The sequence below is a fragment of the Littorina saxatilis genome, linkage group LG9 (genome assembly GCF_037325665.1).
Source record: "Littorina saxatilis isolate snail1 linkage group LG9, US_GU_Lsax_2.0, whole genome shotgun sequence".
NCBI classification, from domain to species: domain Eukaryota; kingdom Metazoa; phylum Mollusca; class Gastropoda; order Littorinimorpha; family Littorinidae; genus Littorina; species Littorina saxatilis.
The window spans coordinates 1631250-1642331 of NC_090253.1; the positions used below are offsets into that span (position 1 = coordinate 1631250).

Here is an 11082-nt window from a genome sequence, read left to right on the forward strand (position 1 = left end):
AAATGGAATTCACAATAATGTGAATCAGTGTCAATAACGCGTGTGCCCTCCGTTGTGTGCCAGGCATTCAACACATCGTTGGCGCATGGAGTGGATCAGGTTGCATATGTATGCTCTGGGAACTCCATTCCACTCCTGCTGGAGCCATTGCAGCAGTTGACCCAGATTGGCAGGAGGAGGGTGATGTTGCTGTACCCGACAACAAAGCTCGTCCCACATGTGCTCTATGGGGTTCAGGTCCGAGCTGTTGGCTGGCCACATCATCCTGTTGACCCTGGCCTGCTGGATGAAGGTGTTTACAGCTGCAGAGCGATGGGGAGGTGCGTTGTCATCCTGAAGAATCGCACGAGGGCCGATCGCTTGGAGGGCTGGAATGACCAGGGGTTGCAGGATCTCATTCTGGTAGCGGACAACGGTCAAGTTGCCCACTACATGGTACAGAGGTGTCCTTTGACGTGTGCTGATCCCTCCCCAGACCATCACAGAGCCTCCGCCAAAACGCTGTCGTTCCAGAACAGCGCCTTCTGCGAAGCGCTCTCCGCGACGCCTTCACACTCGGATGCGACCATCAGCAGGTTCCAAGCAAAAGCGGGACTCATCTGTAAACAACACCTGAGCCCACTGCTGACGTTGCCACCTCACATGTTGAGTGCACCAGGCTCTGTGAGCTGCTCGGTGATTAGCAGTCAGGGTTGTTCCTCGGACTGGACGCCTTGCACGCAAGCCAAAGTTGTGTAAGCGGTTTCAGATCGTCTGACCACTAACAACAGTGTTGCCGTGGTAGCTTGTAGGCGTTGCCTAATGTTGTTTGCCGTAGCCATTCTTTGTTGCATGGCCTGCCTCTGAATGAAGCGATCCTCTCTTTGTGTGGTGACTCTGGGCCGACGAGAACGTTGTCGCTCCTGCACTCTTCCAGCTGCGTGGAATCTCTGTTTTAGTCTAATGATGACAGAGGGAGCCACTGCAAGCCTTGGGGCCACTTGCCTGGCAGCAACACTGTCTTGTAGCCATCCTATTGCCCTTGCTCTATCCAAATTGCTCAGTTTTCTTCGTGGGGGCATGTTGCTACTGTGCATAATTGTGTCAGCGTGTCAACCTTTAAATACAAGGTGGTGAGCGATGTTAATAGCCAGGACCCTGTTGTAGCACGTGCATCACAACCTTTTGCCCTGGCATGCGTTCCGCAAACTTCATGGGGCTATAAAAAACCACCCTTTTTCTACCAAAATGCAGAAACTTTTGAGAAGTCACACAAAGGGAAATAACTCTGCCTGCCAAACAAAATTCTAGGTCAAGACTCATTGTTCATTTGTTAATTCAAACACATTAATCTTTTGATTATTATGTCGATGTTTAATTTTTTGGCAATTTTTTATAATTAGATCCGTTTTTTCAACCGATCCTTAACTTTTTTTGAAGAGTGTATGTATCACTAGATCTACATGCTTACATTGTCAGGTGTATAGCTAGCCCATTTCATCGCCTATACATAAATAACTGAATTACATCGAACAAGACACACGAATATGTCCGTTGTGTCACAATTGTGTCCATCGTGTCACGACTGAGATCGTGACACGATGGACCGTGACACGATGGACAAATTTCAACAAAAAAAATTATGAATGCTCCCTGTTCCAAATTTGATTGCAATTTCAAATCTAGATAGTTAAGTGTCCCAAAGTCCCATGTATTGAATGTGATTTGAGCACATTTCAAGTTTTAATCACTATCACACACCCCGTGACACGATGGACATAAAATATTTTTAATACTCACTTTGACAACTTCAGGACACCAATAAAATAAGACGTAAAGGCCACGCGGCGATAGGTTTTTCCTGAAAGGAGGCGACAAAAGGGACGCGATCTTGGTTACATTTAAAATTACGAAAAAAGGGACCCGTCATTGTTTTTCAGTCGCGTTCAGTAAACGTGACACGACGGACATAAAAAGTGAAGACAGCATTTTTTGCTCTTTTATTTTCGTTTCATAAATAAAGTATAAAAGGACATTAAAAAAGCTGCTCACAGATCGGTTAGTGTTCTAAAAAACAATTTTTTGAATATTTTTTCATTCATGTACGATTTTTTTCTGACGATCTACAGACATTTGAAATTTTGCCTTCTAACCAAAAGACACCCATTTTTTGACACCCTCGCTTACTATTTGACCTTAAAAGGTATAAGGTAAACACACAAATAACGCAAAACTCTTGACCAGTTTGCGAAGGACATTTTGAAAAAGACATTAACCCGAATTTCAGTACAATCGGAGCACTGTGTGAAGCTCTGAATTTTTTTGAAGTTGAAAGACACGTTTTTGCCTCAAAATTGAAAAACCGTCACAGACAGACAGACAGACAGACAGACAGACAGACAGACAGACAGACAGACAGAGAGTGAAAGGGGAGATAGAGGAGAGAGAGACCGACCGACAGACAGACAGACAGAGAAAGACACAGTGTAAGACTGTCGCTTCGGCATTTTGCAAAAATGGCACAGAGAGATTCAAGAAAAAACTTCAGGCCACGAAGCTCGTCAAAGTACCGGTACGTAACTGACAGACAAAAGACGTCAGTGGAAAAGCATGACGTAATTTTAATTCACTTTGTCGGGGATGGGTGGGACTGGGAGTGAGGAGAGGGGACAAAGAATAAGAAAAAAGGAAAGAAACACGAAAAGGCAAAGAAGGGGGAAAAGATGACTTTTAGAACAGTCTGCACAAATCCTAGTGAAAGTGAGCCTATATTCTGTTTGAAAAAACCAGGGTGGGCGTTTGCTAGGTAGTTACCCCTGTGCACAACTTTTGGCCCAAAGTGGGGGGTGGGCGTTTGCTAAATGGTGGGCTTATGCTAGGGATTTTACGGTACTAACCAAATAAATTATGAAGACGAATAACAATGGAAAGAAAACAGATGAAAGCCGCAAAATAGGCTACGTAGCGGAGCTTAGCACTGACTCACTGACTCATCGCAAAAAGTCTATACCCACTCATTCCCATGTACCCATTTTGACTTTATTCCAGAGTCTGCGCGCCTTTGATGTCAAAGGGGGATAATCAGTTTCCGCAGCAAGGGGGTCCTTAGCCTAATTCATCATAACGTCCTGCACTAGTTCATGGGCAAACATCTTGTTCTAAAAAGTGTCACAGTGGGGAGGTTTGGTGGGGGGAGGGGGGGTGAGGGGGGACTGCAACGATGCATGGGAGAAAGGGAGAGAATGAGAGACAGAGTGGATAGGGTTGATGATAAAGTGAGCAAGAGGGAGAAAGAGAGAGAGAGAGAGAGAGAGAGAGAGAGAGAGAGAGAGAGAGAGAGAGAGAGAGAGACATGTAGAAATGCAGAGTCAGATGTACAAACAGATAGATAGACAAATAAACAAACAGTCATGCAAAGAGACAATCACACTGACAGAGCAAAACAGGCAGACAGGCGGAAAAAGCGTTATAGAGAGAGAGACAGAGACAGAGACAATCACACTGACAGAGCAAAACAGGCAGACAGGCGGAAAAAGCGTTATAGAGAGAGAGACAGAGACAGAGACAATCACACTGACAGAGCAAAACAGACAGACAGGCGGGAAAAGCGTTATAGAGAGAGAGACAGAGACAGAGACAATCACACTGACAGAGCAAAACAGGCAGACAGGCGGGAAAAGCGTTATAGAGAGAGAGACAGAGACAGAGACAATCACACTGACAGAGCAAAACAGACAGACAGGCGGGAAAAGCGTTATAGAGAGAGAGACAGAGACAGAGACAATCACACTGACAGAGCAAAACAGGCAGACAGGCGGTAAAAGCGTTATAGAGAGAGAGACAGAGACAGAGACAATCACACTGACCGAGCAAAACAGACAGACAGGCGGGAAAAGCGTTATAGAGAGAGAGAGAGAGACAGAGACAATCACACTGACAGAGCAAAACAGACAGACAGGCGGGAAAAGCGTTATAGAGAGAGAGAGAGAGACAGAGACAATCACACTGACAGAGCAAAACAGACAGACAGGCGGGAAAAGCGTTATAGAGAGAGAGAGAGAGACAGAGACAATCACACTGACAGAGCAAAACAGACAGACAGGCGGGAAAAGCGTTATAGAGAGAGAGAGAGAGACAGAGACAATCACACTGACAGAGCAAAACAGACAGACAGGCGGGAAAAGCGTTATAGAGAGAGAGAGAGAGAGACAGAGACAATCACACTGACAGAGCAAAACAGACAGACAGGCGGGAAAAGCGTTATAGAGAGAGAGAGAGAGACAGAGACAATCACACTGACAGAGCAAAACAGACAGACAGGCGGGAAAAGCGTTATAGAGAGAGAGAGAGAGACAGAGACAATCACACTGACAGAGCAAAACAGACAGACAGGCGGGAAAAGCGTTATAGAGAGAGAGAGAGAGACAGAGACAATCACACTGACAGAGCAAAACAGACAGACAGGCGAGGAAAGCGTTATAGAGACAGAGACAGAGACAGAGACAATCACACTGACAGAGCAAAACAGGCAGACAGGCGAGGAAAGCGTTATAGAGAGAGAGACAGAGACAATCACACTGACAGAGCAAAACAGGCAGACAGGCGGAAAAAGCGTTAGAGAGAGAGACAGAGACAATCACACTGACAGAGCAAAACAGGCAGACAGGCGGAAAAAGCGTTATAGAGAGAGAGAGAGAGACAGAGACAATCACACTGACAGAGCAAAACAGACAGACAGGCGGGAAAAGCGTTATAGAGAGAGAGACAGAGACAGAGACAATCACACTGACAGAGCAAAACAGGCAGACAGGCGGGAAAAGCGTTATAGAGAGAGAGACAGAGACAATCACACTGACAGAGCAAAACAGGCAGACAGGCGGTAAAAGCGTTATAGAGAGAGAGACAGAGACAGAGACAATCACACTGACAGAGCAAAACAGGCAGACAGGCGGTAAAAGCGTTATAGAGAGAGAGACAGAGACAGAGACAATCACACTGACCGAGCAAAACAGGCAGACAGGCGGGAAAAGCGTCATAGAGACAGAGACAGAGACAGAGGAAGAGAGACAGATAGGGGGAAGGGGGTAAATACCCGAATACCCATTTTGTTTAGACAGCTAACGATATCTCAACTAATTAGATTCACTTACTTTCATATAAATGTATTAGTATGTTGAAAATCTTGCGGCATGAAATAGCGGCACGAGACAGATAAAACGGTAACACGCCGCAGATAAAAACTCGGCTTGAAGTGCGCGATTCCTCATGTGTAGATGTGTGTTTTTCATGGAATAATTAGATCACCATATCATAAATACAACCTTTTCGTAAGACTATTAATGTGGAGAAAAACATCAGCACATTTGACCCATTTTCCGTATAGACACCAAACACTGTACAAAAGGAAGACGTGGAACTTGCGAAGAAAATGCGAAAAAGTGTTTGTGGGTTATCGTCCCTAGTCACATGCTGGCGGCGAAAACAAAATGGCGGATCGCGTAGGTACCGATCGCGTGCGTGCGTGGTGGTGGTAAATTGTGCTCGGCTTTTTGTTGCAAGAACGCCCGTTGCAAACAGAGCTGCTTCGGGAAAACTTTCCACAAGTTCCCTAAAGAAGAAACAAGTCGCGTAAGGCGAAAATACAATATTTAGTCAAGTAGCTGTCGAACTCACAGAATGAAACTGAACGCAACGCAACGCAGCAAGACCGTATACTCGTAGCATCGTCACTCCACCGCCCGTGGCAAAGGCAGTGCACGTGGAATTGACAAGAAGAGCGGGGTATTCGTTGCGCTGAGAAGGATAGCCCGCTTTTCTGTACCTCTCTTCGTTTTAGCTTTCTGAGCGTGTTTTTAATCCAAACATATCATATCTATATATTTTTGGAATCAGGAACCGACAAGGAATAAGATGAAAGTGTTTTTAAATTGATTTCGAAAAAAAAAATTTGATAATAATTTTTATATATTTAATTTTCAGAGCTTGTTTTTAATCCAAATATAACATATTTATATGTTTTTGGAATCAGCAAATGATGGAGAATAAGATAAACGTAAATTTGGATCGTTTTATAAATTTTTATTTTTTTTTACAATTTTCCGATTTTTAATGACCAAAGTCATTAATTAATTTTTAAGCCACCAAGCTGAAATGCAATACCGAACCCCGGGCTTCGTCGAAGAGTACTTGACCAAAATTTCAACCAATTTGGTTGAAAAATGAGGGCGTGACAGTGCCGCCTCAACTTTCACGAAAAGCCGGATATGACGTCATCAAAGACATTTATCAAAAAAATGAAAAAAACGTTCGGGGATTTCGAACCCAGGAACTCTCATGTCAAATTTCATAAAGATCGGTCCAGTAGTTTAGTCTGAATCGCTCTACACACACACACACACACACAGACACACACACGCACACACGCACATACACCACGACCCTCGTTTCGATTCCCCCTCGATGTTAAAATATTTAGTCAAAACTTGACTAAATATAAAAAGGTGGGTTGTGCAGTGATTATTTCATCAGGTTTACCTTCTTCGAAGAATGAATGCAATGGCTCGAGTCAACTCACTCAGTAGACTACAGCGTCAGCGAGTACTTACGACTGCAGGGCCGGACTACCGGGGGGGTTATGGGGGTTGCGCAACCCCCCCCCCCTAGCCTAAACATGTACCTTACTTATTTAATTTTTTTTTTATTATTGCTTATTTTATGCCGTTTCATGCAAGGAGCGACCATTTTCCTATCTCATAATATGACCTACCCATCAGCTTCAGGGGGCTTCGCCCCCTGACCCCCACAACGAGGGGGGGAGGGTTCTTGGGTTTCCGGACCCCCCCCCCCCCCCTAGCCAAAAAATAAAAATATTGAATGAGGTATGCATTTCTTTATTTTACATTGAGTTTCAATTTTTGGGGTATTAATCAGTGACAAAATCTGCTGCCTGAAACTGGTAATGATCATCCTCAGAATGCACCAGATTGCACCATTTTGCATCCTTTTTTTCAAAATTTTCCGGGGGGACATGCCCCCGGACCCCCCTAGCAAGCTAGGCGCTTCGCGCCGTCGGCTCGGCGCTTTGCGCCTTCACACCCATATCTTCACAATATACTTTTGAAAAAAAACACCCATAAAATGAACTGATCCGCCCCTGCCGCCAGGGGGGACATCCCCCTGGGCCACCACTGGCAACCCCCCCCCTCCTCTTCGCCTAGTCCGGCCCTGGACTGTGAGTGTGAGTCAGCAGTCAGTACAAAACAACAGTTTACACTTGATGACAAACTACCCGTGGGCATATTTGCCGAAACCTTTAGCAAACCTTGCTTACGGGAAAACTACAGTACAAAGGTACATCACTCATCCGTTTTGCGTTCAGGCAGAGCGTTAGATTTAGACTGAAGATCTGATTTAGCTTTTTTTTTGTCTTTCCTTTTTGCTTAGTTTAACAATAACATTGTTGTTTTTATTGTCAAACTAGGTGCAGAATATGGATGCAATTCACAAGGCGAGAGGACTTTGAAAAGCTGCAGCCAGCTGATGTTCAAGGTCTCAAGCTTACTGATCACTTTGAGGCCAACCAGTAAAACAATCCTGCAGAGAGGATCACTTGTGTGGAATGCTGTCCCGACATTGTTTGCAGTGCCCAATCTACCACCGAAGGTTATTTATTTATTGGTTTTAGGTTTTTGCAAATCAAAGAAGCACACTAATAAATGCAGGTTGAGTAATGACAAGTTTGAGGCTGATGTAAGAATTGAAAAAAAACAGCATTGTTCCCATCAAATAATGCCTGTTTGCATTTAGCGCAAAATAATGATAAGGACAACAAAAAAAAGTTACTTATTTTGGATTGACGCCTTGATTATGATGATATGATGAACTTATTTTGCCAAAAAACAGCCCCAAATGGCAAAAAAAGTATAGGGTCGGCGTCAACAACAAAAAAGTTGTATGTTTCTGGTCACCTGACCCTACCTATGTTTTCCCGATGACCCTAGACTTTTGTTTTTGCATTTTCAAAAATAAAAGGGGTATTCGAAAATCACTTGTTTTCCTGTTTTTCAACAAAATAAGTTAAAAAGATGGTTTAAAAAAAAAGTTTAGAAAAAAAATCTCCACCTTTAGTCATGTTAGGCCACAAAAAAAAGTCTGTTAAAGGTAACATAGGCCCCCCCAAAATAGCGTCGGTAGGTCGGCTTTTTATTTTTGTATTTTAGCCATCTGAATATTTTAATTTTATTTTTTAATGCCCCAAAAAAGTCTAGGGCCGGTGGGAAAAAAATAGGGTCGGTCCGGATATCGTAAACAGATTATTTTTTGTTTTGCCTTACCAGAAACATACACTTTTTTGTGTGGCCTAAGACCAATGCCATGAAATTGGGAGAATTGTTTCATTGGGACTGGGTGTTGGTTGTGAGTTTGTCAGTTAAAGAGCTGTGCATTTGCAGGTTGCTAGTGGGAGGAAGCCACCATCGCAAAGGGTAGCTACAAATGAAGCCAGCACCGACCTGTCGCCTGATGCACAAATTGTTCAACCAGGTAAGATTTTTAACCATGAAGAACACCCTGACATCAAAAAATGTTTAAACCCATCCATTACATAGTTGATAATTGCTGTATAGGGTGACGGGCGCTGTGGCGGGGTGGTAAGACGTCGGTCTATTAACTCGGAAGGTCGAGGGTTCGAATCCCGGTCGCGGCCGCCTGGTGGGTTAAGTGTGGAGATGTTTCCGATCTCCCAGGTCAACTTATGTGCAGACCTGCTAGTGACTTATCCCCCTTCATGTGTACACGCAAGCACAAGACCAAGTACGCACGAAAAAGATCCTGTAATCCATGTCAGAGTTCGGTGGGTTTTAGAAACACAAAAATACCCCGCATGCTTCCTCCGAAAGCGGCGTATGGCTGCCTAAATGGCGGGGTAAAAACGGTCATACACGTAAAATTCCACTTGTGCAAAAAAATGAGTGCGTGTGAAAGTTTCAGCCCACGAACGCAGAAGAAGAAGAAGAAGAAGAAGCTGTATAGGGCGGATGCATGGATGGATGAAATTGTACCTGTAGTTCCCACACGTAAAGATGTTATTTTATGTGTTTTGTGTGTGTGTTTTCTTTTTTAGATGACATTCAGGCGATCCTGGAGGACATAGGATGTAAAGCATCAAAGTCGTCATCCTCCCCATCCCCTCGTGAAGCGGAACTTTGGCAGAAGGTCAACAAACTGAGGAGCAAGGTTTTCCGATTAGAAAAGAAAACGATGGAACCCCGTGTAAAACGAGCGAGTAAATTAGCCAAGCCTCCCAAGAAAGACTTTGTAGTAGAACAGTTGTCTCATATATTATCAGGCGAGGCGAGCTATTTTGCCATTTATGCCTGTTACATATTTACCGGTTATCTGCTGCTGTGTCCAATCCTGGCAGAGACGGGAACGCATGTTACCAAGGAGCCGAAGGAGAGTCAATGAGATGAGAGAATGTGATTAACAATTGCCAACTCTCTCCGTACAAAGAGGGTCCAAAGTTGTATCAAAATATAGATGGTCGGCAATTCAAAATAAAAAAAGACAATAGACAAAACATGTACTTCGGCTCATAGAGCCTTCTTTAATTTTTGACTCATTAAGTCCATGCTCCGAGAGTCCTTTTTTTAATTTTGAATTGCCTACCATCTATATTTTTATACATTTTCAAAAAGATTCAACAGTCACCTTCCGTTATTCTTGAACTTGGCTATCCCAGCCTTACCTCAACATTCGATATTCCTGTGATATTTTTGACGTAAAATCAATTTTTACTGTAAAACTCTTCGGCAAGAGGATTGGTCCAAGCAAACAAATAATAAACTTGTTAAGATTTTTCCTGATATTTCCGATCAATTGCCTATGGTTTTATTTAGCTAAAAGATTCAAACGTCACACCTATGACTCATGGCTATTTTTAAGGGGGGAGTAGCATCCCTGGTGTGTTGTTTGTGATGTACCTTTTAGTCTGTTTACAGTAACATAGGCACACAAAAAGAGGGTCGGTAGGTCAGCTTTTCTTAATTTTTTTTTTTATAACCATCTTTTTAAATTATTTTGCAAAAAAACAGGAACAAAATTGATTTTTTTTTTCTTTTTCTTTTTCTCCAAATGCCAAAAAAAAGTCTAGGGTCGGCGGGGGAAAAATAGGGTTGGTCGGGATACCGTAAACAGACTATTTTGCTTTGTTTTGCCTAAGCAATAACTAACAAACTTTCTTTAGGGTCTGACATTGTATATACTATACAATTTTTGGGGTATTAACTAAAGACATGTATACAGTTTTTGATTCCTTTTATACTTTTTCACAAATTAGCTCCCCTCCCCCCCCTTTTCTTTTTGTAGTCTGCCCTGGGGGCGGGAGGTCTCCCAATTTCGGTTTCTAGGGTCACCTTATGCTTCCATATGAGCTGAGAACTTAATTTAAAATGGGCCTCGATTTTTTTTTATTTGTATTTTGTAATTGTGCCTTTGTCCAGTCACATGATTTCACTTTGTACTTAAAAACTTGGCACTGTCATCATTTATTGCTATTTATTGTTCAGTTGTTCAGTATTTATTGCTATTGGGCATCAGTTGTTCAGTTGCCCTGTTTCGAATGTGCCATGCATGCATTATGGATGTGTTTAGCGAATTGGGATACCTAAAGCAATGTAAAAGAAACAATGTGAAGCAAACATATAGCACCAAATAAAATAACAGAATCAGAATGGAAACTTCTTCGGTGTGTGTGTGTGTGTGTGTGTGTGTGTGTGTGTGTGTGTGTGTGTGTGTGTGTGTGTGTGTGTGTTTGCTGTTTTAAATACCGAAAATGTGAAAATAAAGCAAGTCACAGCATGAGAAAGATCGACTGTACTAGTCATGACAAAGCAGGAGACAGCCTGGTCAGCATGTAGAAAAGGGGAATAACTCGTATTTAGCCATTCTCATTTCTAAGCATGCCCAATGAGGAAGTTATCCTTCTTCCCATTGTAGTTTCTTTGTAGACACGCGCTGCCCTAAAGTAGACTCAAACTGTCGTGAATAACAAATGTTGATCATGTTGAAAACAGAAAATAGTGAAAATAATTTGGTGGTGTATTT

General features: G+C 43.0%; 1 long non-coding RNA gene across 1 annotated transcript; it reads left to right on the forward strand.

Moving 5' to 3' along the window:
• Positions 1 to 7649: 7649 nt before the first annotated feature.
• Positions 7650 to 10146, forward strand: LOC138975053 (uncharacterized). Its single transcript, XR_011458479.1, has 2 exons — positions 7650 to 8520; positions 9101 to 10146. It is a non-coding gene; the product is annotated as an uncharacterized lncRNA (long non-coding RNA).
• The last annotated feature ends 936 nt before the right edge of the window (positions 10147 to 11082 follow it).